The sequence below is a fragment of the Paramormyrops kingsleyae genome, chromosome 10 (genome assembly GCF_048594095.1).
Source record: "Paramormyrops kingsleyae isolate MSU_618 chromosome 10, PKINGS_0.4, whole genome shotgun sequence".
Lineage (NCBI taxonomy): Eukaryota > Metazoa > Chordata > Actinopteri > Osteoglossiformes > Mormyridae > Paramormyrops > Paramormyrops kingsleyae.
The window spans coordinates 25,684,457-25,712,047 of NC_132806.1; the positions used below are offsets into that span (position 1 = coordinate 25,684,457).

Consider the following 27,591-nt stretch of genomic DNA (forward strand, 5'->3'; position numbering starts at 1 on the left):
ATCAAGAAAAGGGAACTACAGTAGCTAAATTTACGGATTTATAGGTAGAATACAAGTAAACACCCTTCCAGCTTTTGTCTGCCACTAAAGATTCCTTCATGGTTAACTACCCAGATGCAGTTTTTTTCCCAGATACTGTAGGTCTCCTTATAGTCACTGGCTTTGTGATCAGCACAAAACAGCTATGGAATCTGAACTCAGATGCCGAACCAAAGCAACAAAACCACTGAATATCTGATAGAGACCTAAGCCCAAGGTCAACGGAAACAGGGAACACCTTTCCGCTGAGCACAAATAAGCACAAATAACACACAAACCTGTAAAAAAGACCTTCTTTTAAGCCCAGCCATGTTCATGGACGGTATTTTTTGGCCTCTGTGGCTGTCTAGGTCACGTTATAGTCCTCTATTGTGCATGTGTTAACATTCATGTATCTGCTGAAGATTTTTACAGGTAATCATGAATTGGGTATTTAAATCTGGGCCCTGGATGTTGGACATGAAAAGCATTCCTGCAGACTGCCAGGTAACGGTGTGCCCAGTGACGGGGCACCTTCCTGTACCAGTGCCACCTGCAGTGCGGGGGGGGATCCTTCACACAAAATCCCAGGTCAGACGTGTTAAATTCAGGCTGTCAAGCCACGCTGCGACTGCCAGCTCTGTGCCTGCCGCCATAGACTGCACTAACGCTTGAGGCACAAGTGCACGTATGTTGACATAGTGGAGCCGGCTGTAAACGAGCTTCTCAGAGAAAGATTCCCTTGGCAACACTCCATTCTGTCCAAGAGGCCTAGCCATTAGAACGACAGGAGAATAGTTTTATACAGCATGGAAGTTGAGACGGCTGCTTTGTATGCACCCCCTGTCCTCTGTAAATGTCCCCGATCTTTTATCAGACTATGCTGTGTGCCTGGACGGCTCTCTCTCTCTCTCTCTCTCTCTCTCTCTCTCTTCCTGGCTCTCTGCCCCCCCCCCCTCCCTGTCTCCCTCTCTCTCATATCCACTCACTCAGTCTCAGCAAAAAGCAGGCAGCAGCTCACCGTTAAGCGCTTTGTAACTGGAGAGCAAATGTGTTTCAGGAAACAAGCCCCCTACAACACGCACCTGCTGGTCTGCCAACATTTTTTGTCCTTTTTTTTCCATTTTTGTTTGATTCTTCAAGTTTACTCTGCTTTTCAGGAGGAACACGTGCCAGGTGACTTGCAAGGGGGGCTACTACTCCAGCATACTGTCCATTTTCTGTGTTTTTCTATCGATGATCTTAATGGGAATCCTAATGAGAGACAGAGACGCAGTGCCGATAAAAATAGGCCCCTCCCCATTCTGCACCAGGGACAATTTACAGCTCCAGGACCCATGACTACTGTGTATATACTAAGGGGAGACCCTTGACAGCTGGGGAGTGTCCCTGGGTACCCTATACCATATGTCAGTGACACTTTAAGCATTCCCATAAAAGTGCGCTCTTGCACACAAATGGACACACAGGGGCACAGACACATGCCGCTTCATACACCTCACCTGTCTGTGAGTGACATATGGCTTTCCACAACCCACCCCTCCACTTCCTGACTGATTGATGCAGATAGATGTAGCAGGAGGGACAACAGCCTCTCCTCTCTCTCTGTCTCCCTCTCGCTCCCTCTCCCTCGCTCGCTTCCTGTCTTTCCCATCACTCTCCGCCTCGTTCTCCTTCTCTTCCTCCGATCGCGACTCTACCACAAGCCGCTGCACCTTCGGCAGGGAGAGATGCGTGTGTCCGCCGGCGTGCACGCACAGACACGCGCGCACACACACACACAACCGACGGGAGAAGAGAAGCTGAGCTTGCGCAGGCAGGCGTTACGGGAGCGCAGTGAAGACCTGCAAGCTCGTGCGAGAGGGATGTAGGAGGTCTGCTGCACGGCTGTGGGTGCATGCGTGTGTGTGGTGTGCACACACGAGTGCCGCTCCCCCTTTCCCTATTCACCCCCCCTCCCATCCTACTGCCTTCGGTACCGGAGCACAACGTGGAACCAACTGGGATGACCTGGTCGACTGGCAGAGCTCTGGAACGTCTCAGCAGGCTGGTTGTTTAAGGGACTCTCCCACTTCCACTCCTGCGTTACCACCTTCCCAGTAAGCCGGCACTGGTCAGCTCCGGTGGCTCAGATGGATACGGATCTGGTGCACTGAGACAGGTAAGTTACAAGCAGGCAACTAGTGGCATTTGTTCCCTTATGTTTTTGTTGTTGTTGTTTTTTTTTCCTGGAGAACACAAACATGGTTCACGGTTGATGTGCCTTACTTGTTTCCTCTTGAGGAGTTGTTTGCTCCCGGCTTAATGGTCAGTGAAGCTCCTCTGCGTGGACACTGATAGGCTGGCCAACGTCTCATTTGTGTGGATGTCGCATGTCGAAACAAATTGGAGAAAAACCCATTAAATGTTGACAGACATTCCCGGAATGCTGAGTTTCATATTAAAGCAATCAGCATGGTTCAGATCGCTGTATTTTTCCATCCGATTTGACTTATGTGTTTTAAAGAAATGCTTAGCCTGGGGATAAATCTAGATTAATGGGGAGCAGGATCCATTATAACTAGTGGGAACAGCGAGTGGCTGTCAGTTACAATCCCAGCTTCCTAGTGCATGTTGGTTGGTTGTCTATAACATGCGTCTGTCAGATGGCAAATATAGACAGGGCCAGTGGTCTGGTGCTGGGGAGACGATGCTGTCTCATGTTCAGCTTGGCTGGTGGCTCTCCCCGTTTCCCCGGTACTTACGTTGTGGCAACATCAAAGTCTGCAGAGGACCCCTTTAGGGACGGTATGTCAGGATGGGGACGATGCTCTCTAGAATCCTGCAGGGGGTGGGTGGGGGGGTCACTGTGTTGGAGAGAGACTTAACAGAAACACAGTCAATCAGCTACAGGTAGAGTACCAGAGGAGTTAAGGGCCAGTGCAAGGAAGAAGCCCAACATGGAGCCACGTCCCCCAGCCTCTCAGTTCTCTGCAGTGCCTGTCAGCCTGATTGCACCCTGTATTCTCATTGTTATCATACATGTCACTGCTTCGCGGTGAAGCTGTTCATTTCTCCTACGACTATAAGATTTATTTGTTCCCCAAACGTGAATGATCAGCTTTAATTTTCCATTACTGGAGTCATTTGTTCCACATTTCTGTCCTGCTCCATGACTTAACGAGCATAGCTTTTGCGTTAATGTTTCACTTTTTACAGAGGTATGAATTACTAAAATAATAACTATCAATAAAAACATACCTACCACATCAATAGCAAGTAATATAAGTTTGTAAGAACTTCCCTCACTTTGAGTTGGGGGTGGGGCATTAAAAATCAGACAGGCATTTGAAAGAGTGACTCGGGTAAAAAGGCTTAACTGGGCATTGGAGACTAAACCCAGAGTTGCCTTTCTGCCAGACCGAGATCATTAGGTGGAGACTTGCACTCCACACAAGACGTGATGACATTGTCTCTTGAATAGAAGCATGTGGCGAGATCTACACACCTAACAGCAGCTCAGGGATGCAGCTGAAGACGCAGTGCTCATTCTGAAATATCAGAGCTTATAAGAGATTAGCTGTCAGCTACAATTGCGAAGAGCATACATCAGGCAGTCTAAAGCCATGGGTTCTGCATGTGGAGCAGGCAGTTGTGTGTGATTTTTTTTTTCCTCTGGATGGTCTGCTGGATGAAATCCATCACCACATTGAGCTGTAGCCAGCAATTCCAGTCCAACACAAGTGAGCAGTGGGATCAATTAACCCAGGAGATCAACTCGAGCAGAGGGTCCGTACATTCTCTGTGTGTGGAGACAGTGAAATTTATAGTTGGGACATTTTAATGCAAGTGCTGGTTTGGCAAGAGGATTGAACTTTCTCCCAGTTTCTGATGAAAGACTCAAGAATGTCTCTGCTGAGTTTAGAATTTTTTTGTTGCTGTATGCATTTTTTTTTTGTATATTTCTTGTCAATATCGTGGGACCAAATCTCTTTCGCAGACAGAAAACCAACATTTCACTGCCCTGACGTGCAGCTTCATATCATCTGGCAGCATGTGGTACCTCTCTGATACAGAATGACTGACAAAGACACGGACTGAGATACGATTGACTCTTACGAGAGCTCAAAGTTTGTGAGCTAAGCGAAAAGGATTTTAGCTTGCCGTTTAACTTTACTTACAGCCAGTACTATTTCCCTGATGTCTAACTGCGGGAAACATTGCTGTTTTCTTCTTTTTTCCACTGCTTGTGTGTAAAATTAAGTTCCTGAAACTTATCGTGGCATCCTTTCCCAGTCACATGATCAGAAATGACTCAACAGTATACAATCAGTGGACACTCTATAAGGTACACCTAACTAGTAGCAAGTAGGACCAACTTTTATCTCCAGACCCACTTAAAAAATGAGCAAGTTGTACGTAGAGAGATGCCATTCTGTGCACTGGTGTTGCGCAGAGCCGTTATTTTTGCATTAGTGGCTTGTTAGATGGGCCGGTCATTCTCCTCTGACCTCTCTCATTAACAAGATATTTTTGGAAACAGAAATGTCATAAACTGGATATTTCTTGTTCATTACATCATTCCCTGGAAACCCTAGAGACTGTAGTGTGTGAAAATCCCAGAAGGATGTTTCTGAGATGCTCGAACCACCATGTCTGGCACCAATGACCATATTATGCTCAAAAGCACTTAAATCAGGCATTTTAGCTATTCGAAAGCTTAGCCAATCAGTAAGCAAACCTCTTGACCTGGTATCTATGTTGTGTTATTCAGTTTCAGCTACAAGATTATCTGCTTTGTGGTTTGCATTAGTGGGCAGGTGTGCCCAATAAACTGGCCTCTGAGTGTATATCCAGCGCATGTAAAACTAACGCAATTCAAAGCCATGCAGCTATTCATTACATATACACACAAGTAAACAAATCATCTACATAAGCCCCTCCTCTACAATTCCATAGTGATTAATTGACAGCCATTCATTATATAATAGCTGGTAGTGTAAATTATCTATTTCCATCGGACTTAATGCAAGTTGCAGTTGGCAGCAACAAACAGCACCGTGGAGGCAGATAAAAGCACACTATAAAAACAGATCTAAGCTTGATAAAACCACACATTACATCAATTACAGTGGAGGGCATTTAAATGATGCAAACGAGTGAACGTTTTCCATCTCTTCAAAAACACTTCACCCGCGTTGCAAAGTATTCGCTGCAACTACTGCTTTGGCTCAATAGCTCCCTCTTTTCACAGGTTCTCTGTGTGATGGGTGGATGGGGGGGGGGGGTGATAAAGGGGTACTGAGACCTGACTCCGTAACAAGTCACTCCAACGAGCAAGTGAGAATAGAAGCTCTGAAGGCTGTAGTTTTTAGCTCATCAAAGTTCACTGCGGTAGGTCAGCCCTTTCTCTCTGTCTCTCTCCCAGTTTGTAACACCTTCTGGAGGGAGCGATGCTTTGAGAGAGACAGCCCTTAACCTATCTGAAGCATGCCTTTACGAAACCAGCATTCAGCCACGTGTGCGGCGTGGTTTACCCATGCGTGGGTCTGTTTTAAAACAATCACAGCCAATCTACTCTGACAACGGGCAACAGTCACAAGCAGGCCCAGAAGCACAAAGTTACCATTTGAACTGTGAGATCGCAAAATTAACACGTCATGCAGGGCAGACAGCTGCACGAGGGCCATGACAGCAGCATTTCATGTGCACTGGCACAGAGAAATGCAGATCCTGCGACCCGTTTTGCGATGAGTAATGAGACATCACATGTTTCATGAGTCATCCTTTGCACCACTGTTGCATCCTTCCCTCGTCTCTGGCCACCCGGCCATCACATCCCTAAAGAGAATTCTGCTCTGGCCCCCTGCCCTTGATATCATCCACTAAAACGGACCTTGCCGAAGCTGTTCAAACCCCGCGTTTTTCTATCAAAAAATGGCTGAATCACAACTTCCTGAGAGGGAACTCTCTGTGTTCCCATGGAAACCACTGCAACATCTTACAAGTCCAAAAAAGACAAACACAGAAATCGCTATAACCTGCCTAGTCACAGCACTGACCACAAGCAAGAGGACCGCTAGTAAATGGATTCTGTAAATACTTCAGTAAATTCATTCCTATGGAAATAATATGATGTATAATCTTCTCATACATTACTAGCGTTTCTCAAGTTAATATGTTTATTTCATGCATGACACATCCTTAATCATCTTTAATTATGATTATCATTTTAATAATGACTTACTACCATATTTTTTGCCCCAAACAGTTTTGCTGTCATCAGCTACATTTAAGTAAATATTTCAAAATAATCATCGGCAGTGTGTAAACTGTGGGTTTTCTGCTATGGTTGTCACTTGCAATCTGCATCAAATCCATCATCTGGTTTCAATTCACGTATTAGAATTGTGCTGTACTGCCATTTCACACACATGCAAAATTTCTGAAAATGTCAAAACAGTCAAATTTAACATTGTTGGCACAACCGAATTAAAATTTCCGAGGATATTTGAACCATTTGTCAGCGTCATAAGAGTATTGGTATTTTGTGATGTTGCTGAAGTAGCACAGGCAAGATTGAAAACTGTAAATGTAATTTCGAGGTAGCATATATACTAAACATGGCTCTCCTGGAAAGCCGAATTGGTTCTGCCTCGCCACCGATGCAATCTACGGGTGATCGGGCAAACGATTATGTTGTCAGGACTCTGTCCAGATCGCCCTCCTCCGATGCATGCCTGAGTGACAAGTTCAAGGAGCACGCGAGTTAACATAAAGCTTCGTGTTGACAACTCATACATATTGCATGCATCAAAAAACCCCGCCGCCTCACTTCTTCCTCTATTTAAAGCAAAGTTGAAAGCTTCGCTGCGTGTTCATTCTCCCTAATCAGCACGGCTAATTCTAACATGCCAAATATTCCCGATTCCTCCATTTGTTTATTTTCAAGAGGGGTATCCGGGATTTCCGATCCCATCGCTCTGAGTCGCGAAGAGATCGACGCCTCCCAAAGCCGTACTTAGACGGGATAATTGTGTGTTGTGATACGTGTCATAGCGCATTCCCATTTGCTTATATCAGCGTGAATAAAAGTTGTCATTCGGGTGCATGTGAATGTCAGTATCATAGATTACTATGCTTTAACGTCAATGAGATTTTTTTCCAATGCTCAGAATCACTACAAGCTGCTACTGCAATATGAGAATTTCTAATAAATTGTTTGCAATATGTTTCAGTGCGTGCACTTAATAAGTCTAGCACAAACCCAGGCAGGAAACTGAATAAGATCGTTCGCTTCATTTGCGTTACACTGTATAAACAATCCGCAATTTCCAAAGACAAGTCCAGATGGACGCTTATTAGCAATGCACTGCCTTTCTCTTTTCATAAAGATGAAAAACATAGCCTAGGGCTACAAAGGTGTAGTGGTTAATTACATCCTTAGTTGCTCGATATTCTCGTATTGCCCTTTTAACACAGTCAAATGAGCCACTTTTCCCGTAGCCAATACAAAGCTGTATATTGCCTCATTTCCCAATTTCCCCCCCAACGCTTACAAAATAAAGGTACTTCACTACTTTGTTTGATATCACAATTATAGACTGTAGAGTATCAACAGAATTTTTCATTGTAGTAATGTGCATTTTCTACAATATTTTCCAGCATCAAGTAGGCCTACTGCAATTACGTTGCAGTACTGAATAATACTGAATTATTTTGTTTATCCACAATAATTCAAAATAATCCTTAAATCATGAGAATTTTATATATATATATATATATATATATATATATATATATATATATATATATATATTCCATTTGCTTTGTACTGTATACATATTATATTATCTATGTATTATACTTAAGACATTCTCAGGATGATTCTTCATCCATAAATATTTTATCTTTCTTATCTTCCTTTATTGTGTGTTTGTGAGATAGGATACTTGGAGCTGTACACTGGGCCTTGGTGGTATGAAGAAGGACAAAGATAGAAAGAACGATCCAAGAGAGGCAGTTTGAGTCACATGACTCCAACAGAACCTCTCACGTTCGGCATGGCACACGCACTAAATGTTTCATAAGGAACCAAATAAAAAGCAAAGGAAAAACCAGAATACATACTCATATTTATTTAATCTTTCAACAGAATTTAATGGATCTCTTTTTTTTTCAGTTCCGCATATTTGTTATTCCCCTTTCTTTCAAAACATCCATTGAAATGTTTTAGTGGAAACCAGAGTGGCTTAAAGCAATGGGGTATATAAAGTAGCATATGCATGCTGGACCTGCTGTGCTGAGGGCATAATGGCTGAGAAGGAAATAAACCAAGACAATTCTGGGCATTTCTGTTGTTAATTTTTAGGAGCAAATCAACACAGACCATAATTTGATTACTGTGAGCTGAAGTTATTGGATAGTTGTTACATTAATTATGTTGACCTTTCATTATTAAGAACACACGTAATCATCTGCTTCCGCACGACCATGTCCTCGATTGCTGAATTTCAAATACTACAATCCAAATGTGAATGAACACAGTAAAGTGCTCTGCTCCCTTTCCAGTGGTCAGAACACCCTCAGATGAAAGCTGAAAGCAAACACATATAGTTATCAGAGAATGGGAACCAAAGAAATACTTAAAACACAGAAACTGTGTTTACTTTTAAATTTCACAATCAACCTCATTCTTTTTTTTTTACTATTGCTCAGTGACAGACTTTTGCTTTTCGCACCTCTCGTTAATTCATCCTTCTGGCCTAACTGTTTATTCAGAGCTGGGCTGCAGCGAGTCTGGCGCTTATCCCACGAAGCACCGGGCAGGGGGCACCTTGGGTAGGATACCAATAATAGGACACACACTCAGAATGGGCAATTTAGAGGTACCAGTTTATCTAACTGCATGTTTTGGGAGGAAACCCATAGTAACACTGGGAGAGCGTGCAGACTCCACACACGGGACGGGACTCAAACCCCCAGAACTGGAGGTATGGGGTGACAGTTCCAATCACTAAGCCATCATGATGTGCAGTCCTTGCTAAATTTTCTCTTGTACAATCTCTTACAATGCCACCAGTAAGTGACAATAGACGATTATCTGTCAGACCAAAATCTGAATAATTCATCTTATGTGGGTGAAGAAGATAATTCATCATTTGTCAGACAAGAAAGCATGCAATTGCAATATTTCTTTGTATAGTATGGGAATTCTGTGTGGAAGTTCTGTCTTATAAATAAGGAATTGAGGCATTAAAAGTCTATTCGTTTGCAGGAATGCATATGAGGTAAAGCAGTCAAACCAGATGAATAACAGTAGAATTTAAGTGAGAATGACAATATACGCATAAAAAAAGCGCATACAGGACTTAATTATGTTATACTGAGGTTGTATGGCAGGTATAAAGTGTACTGCTGCTGTAGTTATGACAAATACTTTCAAGAATAGAGTCTAAGTAAAGAGCAAGACTTTACGGGGGTCAAGACCGAGACTTTGTCGAGACTTTGTCAAGACTCAGTCAAGACCAAGACATTGTCGGGGTCAAGACCAAGACTTTGGAGGTGTTGAGACAAGTCAAGGCAAATTGCACGTTTTCACTGCCATACAGGAATTGACCCAAACCCAAGTCATACCGCAAAGAGAGACTAGTCACAGTGCAGTTCTAGCTCTCTTTGGTTTTCCACTGCAGAAGAGTCAGCTTAATAAAAGCCTTGACGGGTTTAGAGAGTAACTGTGATATAAAACTGAAGAGGTGCTTATTTACCGTTCACATAGCATACATCATGATTTACTGTGTGCTGCTGATTTTCTAGCACATCTGTGCTAATTGCCAATTTATGTTAGCATCAAAGGCTAGCAGAATTAGCATTCACTTGCGTAAATTTGTATTACGAATCCCTTCTGTCAGATGTTCTATACTACTTTTTAAAGAAGGAGGTTGGAAGTTTTCAAGTTCTGAGTTATTGCGAATGCATCAGTTCATCGTGATGTGCAATACTACTAATGATGAATAATATATAGAATATGCCCTTTTTTCCTTAATCCATGTATATCGATGCTGAACACTGGTATCTCCATGAATTTCGACTAATCAGATGGTGTTGATGCAACCAGCTTGGCTTGGTCATGCTATTGGCCCTTCTAGGAAGCAGGGCTGTGTCAGAACGGGTACAGCACAGGCATTTACAATGGAAAAACCACCAGTTTGTGGTACGGCACCAGTATGGCTCAGCTCTTGATGGCAGTGGAAAAGTACCCCAAGCCTTTGGGGGGGTCAAGACCGAGACTTTGAGGGGGTTGAGATCAAAACCAGAAAAATCAAGTTTATTTGAGACCATGATTTTAATTATAGTTATTTAAAAGCAAAATTGGGTAATTTCAGCATGCCAACCCTTTGATCTCAAACATTAGTATTTAATCACAAAAACCCAACACTTTACCATTGCTAACCTGATCAGATTTTCAGGTGAGCCGCTCAGGGTATGAGATGTGTAAAATGTGTCTTGTGTCTATATCTAAAATTGCAAGTCCAAACCAATACACTGTGCATGTATGTCCGAGACTGATTCAACAATGAGGCATCAGCAGAAATGCTTTCAGTTCCAAGACAAGACTGAATAAGTGAAAAAGTGGTTTGGAGACCAAGACCGGACTTGAGTATTACAATACTATGCTACTCTATGCAGTTTCAGACCAATTGCCTTGAGATGATGATGAAAAAAGGACCTAAGTGGATGTTACAGGGATTAAATAACGATTGCCAATGATCCTGCCCACTGCTTTGTAGCCATTCCGTAGTTTTCCCATGAAGCACAGCCTTCAAACCAAAGTCTCTGTCAACACTTGCATCCTGTGCTTCACATGTGGGGAGTAGCTATCTGCTAAGTATTGAGGGCAACATGCACAAACAGCAGACACGACACTTTCCAGAGGGTGCATTTTTGCAGTTGAGGCACTCCATGACCAGAATTATTCATAGAATATGAAATGTTACATTAATACTAGTGGCAGGAGACAAAATTGATTTTATGGCTATCCTACAGTTGCTGTTGGGTGAAGATCATAATGTGGCCAGATGTTTGTGCCTAGTAACATCAAGGAACTATAATAATGTGCTTTCTCTTTTTCTGACATCTTTGGTTACCTGAGTATTTCTTCTCATTAATATGACTTTCATGTGGGTATCTTGTCCCTTCCTTTTAGAAATTGGAACTAAATAAGGATCGGTTCTGGTGGATATTTTATATATTTTCCCTCATATCTCTGAAAAAAAGCATGGAATGAGAACTACATCTACTGAGTTGCATGTGCTTGTGTTTGTTCTTACCAAAAGTGTATTATGCCGTGTGCTGTGTGTAGTGCGTGAAAAGGTCATCGCTGCCTATGTGCGAATTGTAGATGTCAGACATCACCTTAAGGGCTCAGGCTCCTGTAGAGCGAGGAAGTGAGTTAGAGAGTGAGCTGGTGGCCCTTGAAAAGTGAACACTATCCACAAACAGGTATACCCACCACTGCCAAATGGGCTGCAGTTAGCATTGAAAAAAATCTTGAGCTTGGCATAGGAACTGATCCTATAGGCAATCCAGCTCCATATAGGTTACACAGCTAGATGATGGATGGATGCCTGTAGGTACTGTAATATTAGGCTACTTTGACTATTAATGAAGGTATTTACACCGGGTGGAAAAAAGACGAAGTGAAATATTTAGTTAATAACGTAACAAATTCTTATGGACAAAAGAAGCTGTGCTAGTAATGCTATATGTAACACACATGTAGGTAACAAGACAATTTGCTTTCAAAGAATTTAATAATATGCAGAAAACACAATGGAGTTGCTCATATTGCAAGCTAGAATAGATCTCAAATAGCAAAACAGACTGAATACAATTTAGCCAAATGTTATATTTTATACAATGCCGTGCTCATCGAATGCTGAACAAAATGTAAATTGTTTCCGCACTCTGACCTTATCCCCAAACAGGCACTCTCCAGTGAGAAACGCCGTTAGCACAAAAATTTGTTGCAGTTTCCATTTCCATTGTTTGTGATGCTAATCAAATGACTTGCCTCTAAGGCCTGTGATGGCAAATTTCATCACTGAAAGGTAAGCTTTTTGCATTTGTGATTTCATCTTTGTATCTTTTGAATGGAAATGGATACCAAGATGAAATGGCAATGAAACATCATTCTCCATAACCCTATTTTATCCATATCACATATTAGACTTTAAGATTTGTTTAACCTCGGGATGTTTTTCACAACACAATATATGTTTCCTAGGAAAGAAAATGTGTGTGTGTGTGTGTGTGCAAGCGGGTATACCTATCCTTATGGGGACACAATGTCCCCATAACGTGATAAATATCCATTTTTTTCCCTTCCATCTGTTTTTTTTCCCTTATGGGGACCGGTTTCCTGGTCCCCATAAGGGAAAACTATTTTATAAAAATCGGTGACTGCTACAAAAAAACTAAAAATGCAAAAACTCTTGTATTTTGTTTGGTTACTTATGGTTATGGTTAGGGCAGGGTGGGGGTTAAGGTTGTCATAGTTAGCGTTAGTATTTTTCCCATGAATGAGCGGTCCCCATAAGGATATGTTTACCCAACATGTGCGTGTGTGTGTGGATTATGCCCTTATTAAATACTTGTTACTTTGACGTTTTCAGGTTATTAGGTTTATTATTCATGAATATTTACTTTATGTTTAAATGAAGTACAGTTTGGTCATGTAACACCTCTGTAATGAGCCTTACAGTGGCAGCACTAAGAAAGGAATATTATGCTATAGGTCTGTTTATTAGTATTAACAACTGAATCATCTGAGAAAGAATAAATGATTTCCTAATACACAATGGTTATCATCTTTTGGTACTTCGTTTTTTTTTCCCCTCAGTGTCACACACTGTGCATTTTGGCAGCGAAATTCCACAGTATGTTTGAGAAAACCATGACTTATGTCTTTTGTCGCTAGCCAAACACTATTTGCAACTGTCTTATTATGAGGGCATGAAGAATGAGCGCTAGCAATGACAACCTGATCTGTATCTTGCCATTAAGTGGTAAACAAAGAAGTCTTGAACCAACAGACAATTTTCAACCATACACATATGCTTTCTCTTGCCTTGACTGAGCACAGTAACTGAACTGATTGCGGTGTATGTCAGCATGACAGGAAGCTGTGCACGATTGACGCCACAAGTACATGCACAAGCACAGACACAGTACATGTATACAGAAATGCATTGTGGTTAATCACTGGGTTGGGTAGGCAACTGCATTAGCAATTGCTCATTATATAGCTTTGTCCTTTTTGTTCTGTTTAAGCAGTACGTGTTCTGAATAATATCAGCCTATTTATAGCCTTTCCACTGTGCTATTTTATAATTAAAATGTTTCATTATGCAAATGCATTTTGGCTTCATTTGCTGCGCCTTTACTGATTTGTACAGTTCTGACTTGTTATTTGTAACATTTAGTCCCCTATGAAGAATTCCAAGAAATTAATACTGTATCAGGACTAAATGAGCTAATAATGTCATACGGTACATAATGAAGAGTAGCTATATGTACAAGAAACCTGTGGGCAAGGTTTAAAGAAATTAATATATATAATTTGGATTTGTGTCAAAAATACGGTATAAAATAGACCTTTTCTGTCTTTTTATTATAATTATTAATGATATTGTTCATACGATTTATCGGCATCCTGTGGATGAGACACACATTTGAATAGAGGTCTAGCCAGCAAGATATGCTATTTTTCTGGTAGAAAGTGTAAACATCTAATCCTATTACAGTAATTGAATTAACTGGTACAAAATGGTGACTGAGATAAAAGCTATGATATTTCTTGGTCTAATAAAGAATAACACAGTATTTAATGCAATGCAGTAACGCACCTACAGTGAGATGCACATTATTATGCTTTAACTATTATTGGTCAAAATGAAGGAATTGGTGCAGGAATGCCTGGGTGATCAGCATAAAATCAGCTAATGAGTGTATCCTCATTTTGAATGGTTTATTTATAAGGACTGTTGCTCTGACATTTATGAATAGTTCTTTGGTTTGGAGCATAAGGTTGGAGTTTTAATTTAATTCAGTTTGAATTAAGTGAATCCAAATGACTGCTTAACTAATTGTTGCTAAACGCACCATCAAATGAGTATGAAACAGGAACGCAGGATAGACAGACATTATGTTTCTTGTCCCAGAATCTTAACTGTGCATCACAGTGAGTGTGGCTTCATATCCCATGCTGTGTTTGGCAATCTTTTTAATGAATGACAAATGAGAGTTATATGGTAATGCAGTAGAATAACAAATATGAAAATATGATTACTACCAGGGTAATGTCATGAAAAAGGTCTGTGCTATAATTGTAATGGCTATACTGGTTTCATTATATTTAACATTGCATAAATATTTGGCGATAACTCAAAAATTGGCATGTAGGTGCATGTGACAAAGTGTGTCTGGAATCCAAGGCTTCTGGGTTGTGGCCTTCAGGCTGTTGCTTAGCTACTTCTGCACAATATATATTTATGAATGAGTTTGTCTAGTGGGACTACTGTATGTGAAACACAAGATAGATGCTGTTTCTGACACAATACCAAGTGGAAAATCTTTCACCTCTACATATTCACTAAAACCAACCAAAGGATTTCTGCTGGTGACGTTTTCGCTGAGTAAACTCCCAAATTTCAGGGTTATGGGAGGAGGGGGGGGCGCGGGAGCTACAGCATATTCTAGGCAGAATAGAGCACAAGCCTGGGGTACACTCTGGATGGGGTGACATGCAGACGCAGAATGCTAAAGTTTCATCTAATTATTGAATCTGGGTCACAACTGTAATTTTTCTGTCAACTTCTGTGATTACAATCACATTACAGAGTAATAATAAAATTGAATAAGGCTATGTGAAAGACGTGATGAAAAATGCACAATAAGTGTTCTTCTGATACTACTTTTTAAAATCAATTTCTGGAAAAAAATATCCATTATACTAATAATATGCCAGGGAAATGGTCAGAGTGCATATGGTCTGGATGTAATGTAAAAGGTATCTTTCATTTCTTTGTCTTCAGGAAGTGACTTCACAGAAAAAAAAAATGCAATAGCCCCACCTCTGATCACACATACTGGTATTGAAGAATGTAGGAACTTTGCAGAAGGGAACCGCTGCATTTGATCTGTAGCCCTTCAGATCCTTTGGCATTTTAAAGATGCATGAGTCATGTACTGGGTCAGTAGAAATGAGCTAATGACATTTTCTGAAATGGTCTGGCTGTCATACGAGCAAATGTACAAAATGATGGGCATTTATATCTCAGAGACTTTTTTCATGTTTTTCCATTACAGTATCTGCCTATGTTAACTCATAATAGATGCCAGTTAAGTGAGTTTATGTTCCTTGTTTGTTCTTATGCACAATGCATATACGTCAACGGAAAGGTAGTAAGCCCTGGAAAAATATAGCTTATTCAAGTATTCTTATAAAAAAATGCCAAACCATTTACTCAGCAATCAAATTTCATCTGATGTCAAGTTCTTTTTCAAGTTCTCCTTTCAACTTGGGAATCATATGCCGTATAAGTCAAGGTGAAGTTTCCATGATGATGAACCATGATATGTCTATACACATAAATATAAAGGCGCGCGTGTGTGTGTGTGTGTGTGTGTGCGAGCGGGTTTACCTATCCTTATGGGGACATAATGTCCCCATAACGTGATAAATATCCGTTTTTTTTCCCTTACGGGGACCGGTTTCCTGGTCCCCATAAGGAAAAACTCTATTTTATAAAAATCGGTGACTGCTATGAAAAAACTAAAAATGCAAAAACTCTTGTATTTTGTTTGGTTACTTATGGTTATGGTTAGGGCAGGGTAGGGGTTAAGGTTGTCATAGTTAGCGCTAGCATTTTTCCCATTGAAATGAATGAGCGGTCCCCATAAGGATATGTATACCCTACATGTGTGCGAGCGTGTGTGTGTTTGGGTTATATTTATATTACATTGTGGGGACCAAAGAAAACCTGTTCTTTTGATGTTGTGAGGACCATTTTTCAGGTCCCAACAAAGATCTGTGAATACAATCAAAAAATGCCAAATGTCTTGTATTTTGTTTGGTTACTGATGGTTAGGGTTAGGGCTGGGTAGCGGTTAAGGTCGTCATGTTGGGATTAGTGTTTTCCTCATAGAAATGAATGGAGAGTCCCCACAAAGATATAATTACGAACCTGTGAGTGTATGTGTACAGTATGAGAGAGAGAGAGAGAGAGAGAGAGAGAGAGAGAGATAGTACAGAAACATGTTGACCAGTGTTTCTCAACCCAGTTCTTGGGAATCCTCAGACGGTCCACATTTTTGCTCCCTCCTAACTCACTGCCGGACAGTCTACATTTTTGCTAGAGCTGGGAGAGAGCAAAACCATCGATTGTCTGGAGGTCCCCAAGGATTGGGTTGTGAAACACTGATATAGGCCATGCAAATGTGAGTGTTCTTAAAGAGTGACTACGCCAAAGCAGCAGGTTCTGTGTGTGTGCTCGCCCTAAGATGGTGACCATAATGAACGGTGAGGGAGCATCGACCCTTTGGCCTGCACTTAATTAGCTGTCACTGAACCGAAGAGTATCAGGTGAACTCGGATGGCTCAAATTGCCCTCCAAACAGACAGACAGTAAGCCAAATTACCCTACATTTTTAAATTGATGCAAATCAATTGGATCGTTAGCGATTGTGCGACACTGCCCCCTGCTCGCTAAAAATTTGAAGACACGGGCGGCATGATGTTTTGGTTAAGTGAACTGCAATCACGCCATTTCGATACGGACAGGTAGCTGAAAGTCGATGTTTAACTCCAGGCAGATTCAAGTGGATAATTTCTCCCTATAAATATATTTCTCCAACATGGGGCAATTGTGAGGCTGCAGGCGACTTTAGAGGGAGGGAAAAAAAGAAAATTTTCATGTAGATGTAGATGCAACATCATGTGGATGATGATAAGGACTGACAAAATGCACTATATTTGGCTCAAGCAGGATTTTTTTACCCCACATTTGACCGAATTTGATAGTCAGTATCGATACTGATAACTATAGTTCATGCTGGTTCTCTGTTCTGACAATCATACTACAGCAGGGTTCCTGCACAGTGCTCCATGCAAGGAACTCATTGTTCCTAGTTTGAGGGAGAGACCTGAGGCTCCTCTACTTAACAGCATCCCATGTGGTTATGCAAACTGTCCTCACTGTTCACCTCGCTGGCTACGAGTGCCCCAGGGTCCCCTTCCAAACACCCACTCCCTAATTACATTAGCAGCCATTGGAGTCAGTCCATTGATGGATGCCTCTGCAATTGAGATTTAAAAAAAAAAAAAACAGGAACATTGATTGCATGTGGAAATTTTATGGCTTCTAATTGATGAGAGAAAATTGAAAGGTTTATGGCTGCATGTAGTCCAAAAGAATAGTGTACAAAATGTTTTTTGCATAGATAAATAACACCAACTTCTCTTCTCGTTTTGCTTTCATTCTTTCATTCTTGCTGTGATTTAAAAGGGGAAATGAATCGGCACTTTGATACTTTGATACCTCATGCTGCCTCCGGTATGTGTTCAGTACATGCACAGCCACAGGTTATCTGAATTATGCATTAACAATGACTTTTCCAGTGATTTTTTTTTTTTCCTCCACCACCAAACCAGGCTATGACACGTACATTCTATGCTCGCTGTCAATTTCAATCTGCAGTTATTCCTGATCTAGTTGATCTTGGGAGAGTCTTAAGCCACTAAAAAAAAATGGCTTTTCAGTGTCTAGTGGGTATCGCCCTAGAATGGTAACCCTGTTCCACGATGAGCAATTAAGGAAAATGAAAGGATGGATGGAGAGTCCGATGCTGGTGATTCTCATTTGTAGCACAACCAATAATGTGTGGTTCAGGACAGCGGGAAGGCGTTAGCATCACAATTTTGCTCATTAACATACATCACGAATCTACAGGTTAAAGCATATGGACGCCCACAGGCTGACATTAAGGCTTTGCCCAAGTGTGGAACAGAAGATGGAACAGATTCAACACAACATTCAGCAGGACGTGATAGGGAATCCTTCAATTGCTCACCTTCCTATGTGTTCACCTTGATTAAAATAAATTCAGATTTTCTTCATTTTGGTCCACAGGACACAGTTCTACTGGGTTAGGAGCTGGTTCAGTAAGCGTGGTGCATTTTGATGGTTCATACTGATTTTTAGGTCTATTTGTTATGACATAAATGTAAAAGTAATTGATTTTAACTAAATGGTGACTTGATTATTCCAGATCCTTGAAGCATTAACCATCCAGATTGCTAAATATTAATTATTTTTGGGCTAATTTGTACAGCTTGAGGGCGATAGATTTATTTTAATAAATACTGTTTGAAAATATATTTCATGTTAGGACACAATGTACCTCAATTCCTTTTGTTTTCCTTCAGGGCCAAATTGTTTTTTTTCCTTGAATAGTTGAGCCATTTTTTTATGGAATTTCTGAACAGCTTATCTAATGAAGAAGTTTTAAGAACAGTCAGCATGACCACGGAGCTCCTGGAGCCCTTAAAGGACCAGCATACGAACCCTCTGCTGTACAAGGTGGTAGACAGTCACATTTGGTGCTCAGGTTCGCATCTTGGTTGAGACATAGCTCTGAATGCACGACTGTAGACATGTTTGTGTTGAATCTATACTGGAGACACCTACACTTTAAAAGATGAAAAATACAAATAGCAGGGCAGTATTAAGGTGCATGGTAGCATTTTATGGTTGAAATAATTATTAGTTTTGGGACTATGTTCAAAGTGTTAATTCAAATAACACTTCCATACAATTTCTGGTTTCATCATCATCATTGTTGTTATTATTATTATTATTCATATTTGCCCTCATGCAATAACTATTGGTTCAATTCTTAGTACCAGCCAAGCTTCCCATTCTTGTCAGTAAACATTTATGCGTTTCTTTTATTCCTTATTACCCCTCCCCCCACCCTTCTGAGTCATGGACATCTAGGCTGCACTAGCTAGCCTCGTCACATTCTGCTAGGATCAGTGCCCTAAAGTACAGCCAAAGGACTGTGCTGACCGGCAGGGCGAAGATTCATTCGGCACTGTGTATCTCACTTCCACGAGCTGTGATCACAGTGGCGTGAATCTCCTGCAGTTGTAGACAACATGGTAACGTTGGGGAGTGGGGGGGGGGGGGGGGGGCAGATTTAAGTCGCAAAGACTGGCTACTGTACTGTATGAAGGTGTTTGGTTGACCCATGAGCTTTTCAGGCCCTTGCCAACCAGCATGCAAAGTGCTGCTCCTCCTGCATGGACTGGCATGACCGGTGGTGTGCAAAGAAAGCCATAAGCTTGGCAGTGTGCCTGTGTATGGAGCGGGGACGTCACCCCAAGCACGGGTGCTGCTGTAAATATGCGTTTTTGATCCAAAACTGAAAACTAATTAAAACCCAGGGCAAAACAAGCTAAAGGCCTGCATGAGGACACATAGACTGTGAATATTTTCTGAGCCTTATTTGTTGAAATCCAATGAAGATGGGAGACATTGTCGAAGTATGGTTCACGTGGTCTTCTCCCAGAACCAGTCCATCATAGCCATTGCTGTTCCAAGATCTTCATCTCTATGGTGAGCCTGTCATCTGACCACATGACTGGGAGGAAACCAGTGTAAACACTGGGAGAACATGCAAACTCATACACAGAGGTAGGGGTAGGATTCGAAGCCCTGGATGTGTAAGGCTGCTGTGCAACCCATTGATCCACAATACTCCCCTTCCCCATTCACAAATAACCTTCAAAACAAATTAATTAAAGGAACGTGTTGGTATCTTTTTTTCAAAAGCCCCAGGCTCAGGTGTGGCATAAATATGGAATCAAGGAATACAGCTTGGCTAATTATCGGCGTTCCTCTGGGAACTGTTCAAACACTGGCTTTGCAAATTAAATTTCATGGTGCGTGTCCTGCTGACAAATATGCTGACAAGCCGCCATGGCAGAAGCGTCTCAGGTATGGTGACTAAACAGTCACCATACCTGAGACGCTTCTGCGTCTCAAAGACACTCATAAACAAAATTCCGAAGGATAAACGTAGACAGAAACTCCATTGCCCTGTTAGCTAAACCGCCAACCAAAAGGAGAGAGAGAAGTTTCTGCTGTGTTAAGTGCTTGACAGGCTAATGCTAACTAAGGAGAAGAGATTAGAAACTGGGGCTAGGCTACGATCAGATCGCTAAACTATTTTGGCATGCAGTAACAACTCAATAGAGTTGATTTTCATTTTCCTTTTTGCATTTCCTTTCATTTTTCATCTCGACATCTTCACAGCCATGTTGTATGTCTTCTTCCAAATAAGATGGAGGTGAAATTGCATAGGAAAAAAAAATCAGGCCTTTAGTCTTGGTTACCTGCATGGCCCTGAGGACCCCTGTATCCGCAGCACACTATGGGGTATGAAACAGTTAACAACACCCTCCTGTTCCCACTGCTTGGGGAAATAACAGAAGGACCTTCCAAGGTTGTCTGTAGCTGGTGAAATCACAGGAATAATGATTAATTTACTACAAGCTGTAAAGACGGTTTGCAGCCTTCTTTGCTGTGTGTCCCTTACTTAATCCGACATCGCACGCTATATCTTTTTTTTTTGCATAGAGAGGTAATAAGACTCTTCCACAACCTATTAAAGGAAACCGCAAATCCTCTTACAGGTCAATGACAGAAGCCTTGGGATCTAATTGCTCTAAAAGGCAATTAAGTCTTACTTTAAATTGCTGCAGATCCTGTTTTTTATGGCTGTCCACATGATGTGGGCATCAAACGAAGACTCATACGAAGATGATGTATGTGCGGATAGTTATATCAATGTGACACGTTTGCTACAATCTGAAGGACCCCATTTTCATGGAAAACAATGTCTTTTTTACAGCACCAGTGTTCACACTTATCAAATATTTTAGCCATTGCTCAGTTCCGAACAAACCAACAACTTCATAATTGTCATTTTAATAATGAATTGAGATTACATCTGTACCTCATAAATCTGTTTCATTAACATTCTCTTGGATGGGTGCTATAAAAAAACAGTACGCCTCTCTCAGTTAATCTCGCGTTTATGTAGGCGTCAATCTTTTAACTACCTGGTGAGTAACTGCTGAATTTGACAGTGCGAACACTTTGCAGTAGCAGGCTAGCATCATATAGGGCCCTATTATTCAAATCACGGTCCTCGAGGTCCGAGCATTGCTGGTTTTCCAGCCTTCCTTCACCTGTGAGCCAGGTGTGAAGCCTCTGACCAATCAGAATCAGTAATTATTAAACTAACTACCTGGGAGAACTGAAAACAAGGCCTGGATTTGGAATCGAGGTCCAGATTTGAAGAACCCTGATATAGGGCATCCTAAAAACAGAGTAAAGTATGTGAATGAAAATCTAACACTTTTCAATGGAGGGGTCAATTGTACCTGCTGGTATCTCCAACAGTTACAATAGAAAGTCTAGGGATTACAACAGAAAAGAGTAACTTTTTCTTTTTACAATCATTCCTGGACAGATGTAAACAAGTTCAGTTCCATCTTTAATGATCTTTTCACTTGGCCCACAGTACACGGAAAGTAATATCACAGGTGTTAATTGATTTTGTAGTAGATCCCAAGCAGAAGCCCTACAGTCGTCAGGATTTTACAGCTGCTTAGCAATGCTGTGGTGCTGCAGTGCACCTCTTCCAAGCCTTTGCATGCTGGCTGGAATGAGTGTTATAACGAATTAATTTAGTGATTGCAGCTCCAAGAGACAAGCTTCCAAACGGTTTGCCAAAAACCAGCAGGCATGTTTTGTGAATACATTTCCCTCCAAGAAGCTGAGTGCATAGTATATCATAATTTGGCCTTTTAAAACCTTTAATTCATTTTGCCAATGCAGATTAACGCTGTCCTGTAGTCAGTAAATAACCTGGAAAAGGATCAATTTATAAGCATGACGATTAAAAAAGGTAACTTAATAAAATTTATCAGTAGAGAAACTGATGTTGTGGGAGGAAGGCGACTGCAAGGACAGCGGCAGGTGTCGATATCCTTAAATAAGGCTGAAATGCTACTTTTTGATACAATATATCAAACTATATTGGGGCAGCGTGTGGCTCAGTGGGCTAAGCCTGTATGCTTATAATCTCAAGGTTGCTGGTTTAAACCCCACTTCTGTAGGTCCTTGAGCAAGGCCCTTAACTCTAGCTCCATGGATGCCGCTATAGGTGGCCGCCCTTTGCAGACAACTTACCCTACAAAGAGCAAGTTGAGGGAAGCATAAAGGCAATTTTCCCACAGGGATCAATAAAGTATCAATTATTATTATATAGCAAGTCAATTTATCAAATTTTTTGAGAGAAATAAACATGAAAAATTCTGACCGAACACCTGTCATGGGTGACAAAGGGAAGATGGTCGTCTATGAGGACATGATGTTCTGCAAATTTAATAATCCTTAAGCACCCCTCAGGACATGGTCATGAGTGAAGGAGTTTAAACTGTGGACAGTGATGCTTCAGTAATAATGTTAAATGGCTCACGGGCAGAGCGGATGTGTCAGCTGAGTCTAGTCCCAGGTACTCAGATTCTGTTTTTACATCCTGAAGCATTAAGAATGGCACAGGAAAGGAGAGAGGAGGAAAGACTGCAGTTACCTGCTCCTTGACTAAAGTGCCTCTGGCACTTAAGAAGACCAACAATCTACTGGGCAGTTTGTAGGTCATTTCCTCAAACTGAAAGTAATTCTGGGAGTCCTTCAGACAGACCTGCACATCTAACATGGGAAGTTGTGCCTTCTTATCCTGTTGAACTTGTGCTTACCCTTACATCTCCTCCAAAATGTCTGCTAACAGCTGCACTAAACTTCCATTGCTTAGCGGAGGGCACGTTCAAATTGTTGCATCCCAGACATAAACAATTCCTAAGAAGATTATGGAGAGACTTGGCTGTTTATGCAGGATCAGCCTTGCTGTCATGACATTTGTCAAATCACCTAACCTTATAGTTAGCTACATGCTGTATGTGAGTTATCAGTCTATTAGCTTACTACAGGGGTAGGCAGCCCTGATCCTGGAGTGCCGGTATCCAGTAGGTTTTCTATCCTACCTGATGAGTTACTCCAGGATCTGGGTTGCCTACGTACCTCTGGCTTAGTACTTATAATACATAACTACAAACACTCTTACTGCATCTATTTGATGACATATTCCGTTACATTTTTAAGCATCACATTCATTGAAGGTGAGCAGAGTAACTTATCCTGTTTTAGTGGTGGCCAGAGGAGTCAAGTTGCTGTGCCAGGCCAACTGCAAGAACTCATTTAATCTTTGACATCTTGCTGATCAACCCCAGCAAAGAAGCCAGAAGTATCAACAGACACCTACTGTAATAAGGGGCTGTTCTACAGGGGTCCTTTTATATGTTGACACATCTATTGAAGTTCAGACAACTACTTTGGGCTGTATGCCCCAAGATTTATCTAGGAATGATTTTTCAATGTGTAGGTACACTGGTCTAAAACACAAAGAGAAAGGAAAGACCTTTGCTGGCAAAGATCAAGAAATGCTAACATAAAGTCCACATTGATTTTTTTCTGAGAAGAAACTGGAGCCATTGGAAATAAAACCAATGTCATGGTAGGTCTTTGAACGAGAAGTAGCCTGGAGGGACAGTCCCCAGATGTGACAGACCGACACGACAAGCACAATAAATCCAGGCAAGTGTAAAATGCCACCAGTGCCTCTGTCAGCATCAGGGATAAGCTCAATACACTCAGCTCATTTCTGGACACAAGGAACACAGGTGTGTTTCACGAGAAACTGAAGGAAATTCCCATTGACCTGTTCCCATGGACACATTACCCTGTTGTGTGTGTTATGTCCTCCTTCATTTGAAGGTCTTTCATCCTGAGGGTCAGTGTTAACCGAGCCAGAAAATGCAATTGAACAGAGAGTCATGATATGGTTTGCTTATCAAATCCAGGTCACTATACCACATATCCAGTCATCATGCTACAGTTTCTTCCACTTACTTACTTGAGGTTTGCCTTTAAATCATATGTATGCATGTGTACATTTTCAAAATGGCTTTGAAAACATATCTTTAGTAAAAATTTAGTGTCGCACACACAGAGTCCAGTTCTAGCCAAAAATGTCAGCGGTAACATTATAGACAGATTACCAGATAATCCAATGAATTAGTCACAATACAAGTGAATGAAATAAATTACATTAACATTTTCACTAAATATTTCCTGGGGAGCATTCCTGCACTCTTGCACGTCCAAAACAATACAATAGCCAACCTGCCCTTGACTTTTTCAGATGTTTGGTCTCTGGGCTGCTGTCCAGACCAATTGCTCTCCACACTAGAAGCAGAAAGCAAAATCAACCCCCGTGTCTTCTTCTGAGACCTAAGAACCGATGCCACTGGCAGGAATTAAATGTAGACTCCGCTGGGGCTCGTGCCTGAGAGACAGAGGCATGTAGGGGTATTTTAATGAGGGGCAGGTTTATTGAGGAACAGCCTGTACTCGAGGCCCAGGGGACCTGCTCCCCGCGGAACTGAAAGATGTCACTCTTTGCCTTCTGCTGTGCAGCCAGTGGAGGCACAGCATGGGGAAGCGATTCCCCCCCCCCGTGCCGCCTAAATGCTGAGATCATCCCTTAGCTTGCAAATTGAGCCGATGCAACAAAGTAGGAATGGAGAGACGACCTCTTGCGCTGCTTCTCTCATCTGTCTTCCCAATAGTCGGCAAGCTATGGGCTTAAGTTTTATATGCCACACTGCTGAAGTCACTGTCACAGATGCAACATTTACATTCTTATGCTTTTATTTCCGCACAAAGTGACTTCACTGCGTCTATCAGGCTAATAATGCATGTCGCACTCGTGAAAATGTTTCATGATGTTTTGGTGATATTTCGTAATAGAACTCCCTACACACCATCAAGAATAACTGACTGCGTTATACTCTTCCAATTATTAATATTGACAAAACACCTAAATTATTATTTTTTTTATTTCTGTCTAATATTGATGTCTTGTGCTTTTTAACGTTTGAGGCAAATGGAATTGGATTTTGTTTTTGAATAAGCACTCTCACTATATTTCCACATTATTGGTCAACTTTCTGAAAATATTGTTAAGTTCTAAGTAATTTTTCATTCAGTGCTTCTAGAATCTGAATGAGCTGGGTGAGGGGAGTGGGGGGGGGGGGCGTTCTGAGAATGCAGCAGATAAAACACTATTTTTGACCTACTCCAACCTCTCCGGTCAGATTTACGACAGCCTCGGTCAACAAAGGAGCCACTTTATATACATTACCCAGCTCGCACTGGGGCATAAATACAGATCAGGGATAGGTCAAGGAGCGGGAGGGTTTTATGCAGGAGCTTCATAGGGGAATCAGATTTAAAAGACAGCAGTCAAACACATCTTCTATACAATTCTGAAAAAACAACCCATCTTGACTCTGCTACTGAAAAATAAAATGTTCTGCTCACAGCAAAGTTCCAAAAATGTCAACAGGAAGCCGTTCGGTGTCTCCCTGATTGCACAAGCAGCATGGCTGAGCGACAATGTGAGAAGGTGGGAGAAAGGGTGAGAAAGGGAGTAGGAGACCATAAACATTTAACGGAGAAACGAAAGTCTGTGCTGAAAATCTAGGGCGATAATAATTAGGCTGTGAGTCAGAGGAATCACCTGGCATTCCAATATGAGTGTTTCTTTGTGCATACCTGGATGGATGGATGGATGGATGGATGAATGGATGGATGAGGCCCTGCCAGTATATCAAATTAATGTGCACATTCTAACACCAAGTGAATTTTAAGGTAGCAAAATTAAAAAGAAATAAATTGTGTATATTTTAGCCAACATACATGTAACTGATTGTGGAATTGTTATTAATTTTAGATTCCATCAGACTGATGTCAATTCCAGGTTACCATACTGATAGCTCTCCTCCAAGATGTCCTATATTCTCTCAGGTATCCCAATGGCAAGTTCAATGTTCTGAGGATTGAGTCCGTCCAACTTATTGCTGGTTAAGTCTCCCAGAATTCAAGGAAATTTTAGAATGCAGTGGATTTTTCTCAAATAACATGCAGAAAATAATCTGGTCTGGACTTAAAGTGAAAGTTCAGGCTTGATGTGCTCAAGAATGCACTTTCTTCTCCTTGCAGTTCATCACATGCATAATGGTCTTATTATTAAAAACCAAAAGGTCAAAAATTGTCAGTCCTCTTTCCGGTATGTTCTTCATTATCTTAAGATCTTTATCATTTACTGCTATAAGTGTGGTGTCATCAGCATATCAAAGGTCGCTGGTGTTTCTTTCAACATCTTCAGTTCCCCAGCATCTTGAGTTTCCTCACTTTATATTCTACAAACAAGTTGGATATGAATGCTTTTCCCATTTGTAATAGCCAGTTTGTTTTTTGTTCCATATTCAACACTGACTGCAGCTTGTCCATCATAAGGTTCTTCAAGAGGATATTGAAATTCGCTGGTACACTCTGTTGTGGGCAAGGAGACCCGGGTTTGCAAAATTAAATGGGAAATGGAGGTTACCGGAGAAAGTCCTTAAAGGGCCTGTAGTTGTCGATTCAGGCGCAACATGATTTTTCACAACAACAGGGGTGTGTGTGTCCTTTCAGCGACGCTGAATGGCATCGGGAGCGATGGTCCCCTCGGGCATCCTCTGGGATGCTAAACCTCTAGGGAAGAGAACAAACCAGCAACAAGCTTTCCTGTTGTCGCTGTCCGCCGGTGTGGTGCTGATCGACCCCAGATGGCACATGACGGATCCCCAGTGGGTTATCATATCATAACCCATTTCCCTGAGAGCCATCGATGGTGTGATCAATAAATCATTAGAGCTGTGGAATTCTACTGAATTTCATGTTTCATTAAAGCACAATGTGGTTAATCTCTCATGAAGTAAAGCATAAACAATGTTCCATAGTGAAACATTCTTCATCACCTTTCAGATGTCTCTCGGTAGATGTTTTACCACAATCCACTGGCTACATTTAGCAATAACAGACTTAACATTAACTATAGTGATCTTGAAATCAATTACTTTTGAAGAGTAGAGCTACAATGTGTTCCGGATTAATGTACAAAAGTGTGTGTGTGTATGTGTGTGTATAATAAAACATTCTTTCAGACAATACACAATAGAAAAAACTGTTTTAATCCAAATGAAGTGTTCCCTGCTGAGATTACGCCTGCCATGGTCCAATAAGGAGGGATACTCCTGCCATTTTTAAAGGTTATTCTTTATATGCCCTTAGCTTCTTTTTAGGAAAACAGCCTTTAACCTACTCAAGTTTAATTAAGGTGCCTCTCAGTAATTCTGATACCACAGCACATTAGTCTCGTGAGAAAATAATTCCTATTAAATTAGACATCACTCAGCAATGCCGTAATTAAGTTGTAGATAAGATTAATATTTGATTGCACTGGATTATTATAAAGGCGCTGTGGCACTGCGTTCAGTCTGAGTGACAGATGTGGGTC

The 27,591-nt window shown here is 41.3% G+C and overlaps 1 protein-coding gene across 3 annotated transcripts in view; it reads left to right on the forward strand.

Moving 5' to 3' along the window:
* The first annotated feature begins 1,652 nt into the window (after positions 1–1,652).
* Positions 1,653–27,591, forward strand: part of frmpd3 (FERM and PDZ domain containing 3) — a 107,741-nt gene continuing 81,802 nt past the window's right edge. For 2 of the 3 annotated variants that reach the window (XM_072717583.1, XM_023816472.2), the window contains exon 1: positions 1,653–2,179. The gene's annotated coding sequence lies outside the window, so the exon portion shown is untranslated. The remainder of the gene's footprint in view (positions 2,180–27,591) is intronic. The other variant, XM_023816478.2, reaches the window with a different exon arrangement.